Source organism: Salarias fasciatus, unplaced genomic scaffold, assembly GCF_902148845.1.
Source record: "Salarias fasciatus unplaced genomic scaffold, fSalaFa1.1, whole genome shotgun sequence".
Lineage (NCBI taxonomy): Eukaryota > Metazoa > Chordata > Actinopteri > Blenniiformes > Blenniidae > Salarias > Salarias fasciatus.
In genome coordinates this window covers 50,253-56,047 of record NW_021941263.1, presented here as the reverse complement: position 1 = coordinate 56,047, position 5,795 = coordinate 50,253, and positions in this window count along the sequence as shown.

Genomic DNA, 5,795 nt, shown 5'->3' with positions numbered 1-5,795 from the left:
TGCGTTGCGTGTTGGTCCGCGTGATGTAAAAATCGTCATGAATTCCTGTCCGCTAGGGTCCGCACAGACCGATCCACGGACATCCGCGCAGAAGCCAGATTTTGTGACTGACCTCTTTTTGTGAGCGCTACAACAAACAAAACATGACGGTAAAAGTGACGGCAGATGGAGCTGCAGCTTGATGACTCCACACAGAGACACACCGAGAGTGAAAAACTCATAAATAGAGACGGCAGACGCTGTCGGGAGGGAGGAGAAGGTGGTGGGGGGGGGGGACTGCTCCGTGCCGCTCTTATCCCCCCCGACACCACGCCTGCGCTGCTCCACTCACATCTCACATTTTTAATTAAATATGGGTATTAAATTGCAGGTTTTATTGCTTATAGACTAGTCGACTAGTCACAAAGAAAATTTTACACTAGTCGGCAGGGAAATTCGTCGAAATTCCCATCCCTAAACACAATAGGAGGGTTAAAGTTTAAAAACACACCTTTTTATCAAGCTTTTAAGTTACCTTTTATGTTCCTCTTTTTTTCAGCATTATTTACGTAATTTTTTTCTATTTTGTACCTTTACCTCTTAATCTCATCTTATATCAGTTTTGCATCACATCACATCCCCCTTTTGTGTGAAACAAACTGGGAGTGTGTGTGTGTGTGCGTGTGCGTGTGCGTGCGTGCGTGCGTGCGTGTGTGTGTATACGCCTGGATGTGTTTGCCTGCATGTGCGCGGCCTTGATTGAAGGTGCGGTTCTATTTCATCCCTACTGGTCAGGGATGCCAGTAGCCAGAGGTGGTGCTTAAAGCACCGAAATGTTCCCTTTGTGCATTCTCAGTTCGAGTGTGTATACCAACAGTGTCACTCGTGAACCCTGGGTGACCGAGGAACTGCTATAAGTTCGGGTTTCTAACCCAGGCTGGGCTCCTTTTTTCTTCAGTTCATATACACCTTGAGGATTACAGTACGAGCCTGTGCGGCATCATGACGCACTGTTGCTGGGAGCCTTGTGACCGTGTAGGTCGGAGCTGCTGATGCTCTCCAAAGGCTGTGATGTGTTGCGGTCCCGTTCACCTAATTCGACGACACTGAGGCAGTGTCGCCTGCATTGAGAGATTCATTCATAACCTCCAGGCAGACGGTAAAGTTACTGAATCTACTATTCTTCATGGTGAGTGATGGGGAGTAGCGGCTTGCTCCCACCACTCATGTCCCTCGCCCAGTTTCAGGAAGTGAAGCAGCGATTTTGCTGGTGTGATACTGTGCTTCTGACTGTTGTGAAGCAGTGTTTGAACTCCCTGCTGTGCGGGGCTCGCCGTAGCTGCTGGTTTGGGCTTCCTATTGCGCCAACAAGCATGCGGGCGAGAGCGCGGCACTCATCTAGTTTGCCGTGCAGGCGGCATATGCCCCCTTCCATCGGCTTACCGCACCACCGTCCCAGGCACCTGGTACTCCGACATGTGGCACCACTGCAGGGTGGTGGGGAACAGGTGAATCCGGTCGACTGTTTTTCTTCTATTGTGGTGCTGCCCACCTGCTAGCTTACACTCTGCATTTGCCTTGCAGGTGGTGTATGCCCCCTTCCCTCAACTTACCGTGCTAGCATCTCCTACTCCTGGGCACCTGTTCCTCCGACGGACTCAGCTGCGGTTGCTGTGCAGGCAGTGTACACCCCCTTCCCTCAGCTTTCGCGCTGCCATTATTCTGGCCTGGTGCATGCGCGTGGCACTGCGGTCAGGCAGGAGGAGAGAGAGAGCCGCCTGGTGGCCGCTCTCCTTGCTGGATGCAGTCTGATTTGGTTGTGCTGGCAGCGTACGCCCCCTTCCCTGAACTTCCGCAGACAGGACGTGGCATATGGTGGCATAAGCGGTCCCTCTCCTGGATGTGGCTCAGCCGGCTTGCTGGCTGGTGATTGAGGTTGATTGTGCAGGTGGCACACGCCTCCTTCCCTCGGCTTCCTGTATGCTGCTGTTTCTTCTGGTCTGGTACTGCTCCAATTGCACAGCAACGAGGATGCCGCTAGGAGGCTGTCCCCTCTCCCAAGCACAGCCCCAGCTGACGTTCATGGGCTTGGTAGTATGGCATCCACTGTGCGGGCGGCATACACCCCTCCCCCAGTTTATCGCACTGCCGTTGTATAGACCTGTTGTGTGCACCCACCATTCCCGACGGGTAGCACTTGTCAGCACGATCTTCACTGATACCGGCAGGGCTAGTGTTGGCTAGTTGTAGGTAGCGTGCGCACAGGAGCAGGAGGACACCAGCGTGTTGTGTGTTTGAATGTGGAGAGACGAAAGAGGAAGAGGAGTGTGAGAGTCGATGGATCCAGGCTCTGCTGTGTCTGGGCTGCGTTCGAGTCCTGGAAAAGAGCGTCTGAGATCCAGATTGGTCCTGAAATGTCTCCCCATATGCTGCTTCCCCTCCTACCCCAGGTGGTCGCCACATGGTGTGTGTTGGCTTGGACACCGCCAGTGGAAGCACTGTTTTGCGTTCTTCTGGCTTATTGGTGCCTACTGTGGTACAGGGTGCCTTTGGCAGGAGGGTAGGAGAGAGAGGGCACCGCCTTGTCTTATCTCTCCTGAGCATAGCTCAGCTACGTCTTGTTGGCTCTGGCGTCGTGTGCATCTTGTTGTGTCTGCCTCTGCTGTGAAGGCAGCGTATGCAACCTTCTTCAGCTTATCACACTGACCTTGTCTTCTGTCCCACTGTTGGTGATGGCTCGGAGCCTGTAGCTGGTGACGGCCATGCTGCGCCCTTCCCCAGGCTTTGTACAGACCCTGCTATTGTAGTCGGTGAACTGTTTGGCCGGCCTGCAGGTTGTGTACCTGCAGGGGCCTAAAGGCGCTAGTGGACTCCCTCTCCTGTTGCAATTCTCGTGGTGCCTCCATAGGGGAGCTGTGCGCTTGGGGTTGCTTAAGGAAGTGACCCACTGTCTGCTTGACCCCCCCTGGAAAGAGCCGCTGGCCTCTGTGCCAGGATGCAATTGTGTACTCGTGGCCACGGGTCCTTCTGTTGCTGATCCTGCCGACCCTTCCGCTTTGGCCGACACCCATCAGGATGCTTCAGAGGGGCACACACTGCTGCTGGTGGCCCCCTACTGGCAGGCGTGGGCTTGATTTCCTCTACTCAGCAGGTTGTCCTGCAGCGGGCCATGGCACCTTCTCAGCAGGAGGGATCTGCTGTCTTAGCCAAGAGGGTTGGGCACCCCCGCCCTCATCCTCTCTCTGTGCACCTGGCAATGAAGGGGCTACACTCGCTGTTTGTGAGCAGCTGTTTGGAGCCTGTTAGGCGGACCACCTTGAATGCTAAGGGCATCTACCAGGCGGCTGTATGATAATAGGTGGAGGTTGGTTGCACAGGGGTGCAATAGCTGTGGGGGGGGGGGACCCGGTGCTCTGCCTGGTCCCTGTGGCCCATCCAGATGGGGCAGGTGTCACGCTGTGAATGCCACTTTCCTTCCTAGGTGCTGCTGGGGCTGCGAGCCACCAGCCTATACGACTCGCTCAATGTGAGCCCTCGTCGGACGACCCGGGGGGCCGGCCAGGGCTCTTGTGCTCAGTTGGAGCTCAGGGAAGCTACATGTCTGCTATGGGGGATGTGCGGACATCTGACAAGCCAGTTGTCTACTAAGGATGCCCTAGAGGCTCCGCTCTCTCCAGGCATCGCCTGTCCCGCTGGGGTTGTGGACACCATTCGCCATGCCTACAAGGCCGGCCTCTGCCCGACGGTGTGCATTGCCACTACACCAGGGCGGTGTCCACGTCATGGGTCGCCCTGGAGGGGTTGCCCCTGGATGAGCTATGTGCTGACGCTGTCTGGACGATGCCAGACACCTTCGTTGTGCCTCCGCATCCACTGCGGTTGGTACTGGGCCCTGCAGAGGCTTCTCAGTGAGGTTGGTCTCCGTGGTTCCTCGTGACTAAGTTGGCATACGTCATTCCAGAGCTTTAAGCACCACCTCTGGCGGTCAGTTGGGATGAAATAGAATGAAAGTTACAAATGTAACTACGGTTCTATGAATCCCAGATGACCGCCAGAGCACTTGGAATCCTCGTGGTCAACCAGGAAGATTCCGTAGGATTCAAGCCTGGGTTATGCCAAGCGCCCACATACTGCGGAACGGCTCCGCTGCGCCGCGCAGGTCGCAGCACTCACGCAGCCGTACTAGTGCGCCCACCTGATGCGGTACGGCTGCGCCACACCACTCCGCCTTTTGACCAGACATGCGCTCAGCGCATGTGTGGGATTATGTTTCCATAACGATCTCCATGTAAACATGTTTGAACAGGCACTTTATATAGTTACAATTTACTCACCACTCACACCAGTAACTTCAGCAATTGTTGCCCAAGTGTTCTCTTTTCTGCTGGTGTCTTTATAAAAAGGATGACTGGTGTCAGAGAGGATTCTGTGCTCTTGTTCCTCCAGGATCAGTTTCTCTTCGTCAACCACGCTTGCTTGAGTTTAAAAACTTCCACTACTCATCTGTTTTGCGACGCCAGAGCGTGTTCAGGTTTCAAAATAAAACACTCATCCATAAAATGTATATTTACGCTTGTGTTTACATGTAAAAACATGTGTGACAGCTTCAATAGTAATCTATATAGATATTTATATAAATAATATGCCGAGGAATATAAAAAAGTCAACTTTTGTAGTAATTTGTTTTGATAAAATGGATGTTGCACTCTTTTGGTTTCCTGTCGGTGCTTTGACATTGTGGGAAATTGACTCCGGCTCCGCTGCGCCTCCGGCAAAAATAGACCTGGACCGAAGTTGTGCGGAGAGCCTCCCGCAGTACGACGGCGGGCGGACGCTCAATGCAGCACTTGCGCAGGCAGTGGGCGCGCTCTGCCTACAACTTCATTGACTTCAATGGGTGCGTAATTGCTGCGGAGTGCTGCAAACTGTGCGGCGCAGCGGAGCCGTTTCGCAGTATGTGGGCACTGGCCCTTAGAGACCCAAACTTAAAGCAGTTCCTGGGTCACCCAGGTGTCACGAGTGATGTTGTTGGTGTACATACTCGAACTGCGCATGCACGAAGGGAACATTCCAGTGCTTTAAGCACTGCCTCTGGCGGTCATCCGGGATTACATTCCTAACTTTTGTTTGCTTTTAAACTTATTTTACTGGTGAGCACTTTGTGTTGGTTTTTATGAATATCAAAAGTGCTTTACAAGTAAAGTTTGACTTGATTTGATTTGATATATTGTTTTTTAAATTGCCAGTCAAAACCCTGCTTTTCTGTTCAGCGACCTTGGCTGACTTGAAAGGCGCTTCCAAATAAAATGTCTTATTATTATCATTACACACCCCTCTGCATTCTGGTGGTTTTCGGTTAAGTAAATTGGTTCACTGATTAATGAACTAAGCTGTGCATGCTTCACTCTGCTTCACACTTGAAATGTTGATTCAAAGTTTAGCCTTTACGGCTTCTAAACAACAAAATGAATGGAATATCTATTCTGAAAGTGGTCTGTTCAACACCACTTGCAGCTTTGATTCATGTTTGCTTTTAGAAAGAATTATTATTTTGTAGAGATATATTTTAAAACCTATAACTACATTTTATGAGTGACCTGTGACCCACTTGGGTAGAAAAGTTGTGTGAATCTTGTGTTGAAAAGCTCTGGGTGAAATTCCAAGGGTGGCATTATTTAGCCCTTTTCTTTGGCAACAGTATTAGTTTTATCTGTGCTGTTATCTCCTACTTGCCACACTTATAACAGTCAGTTTTAGCATTTGAAATATTGTGATCTTGTAGAATATGATATATAATAGAATATAATAGAATATTC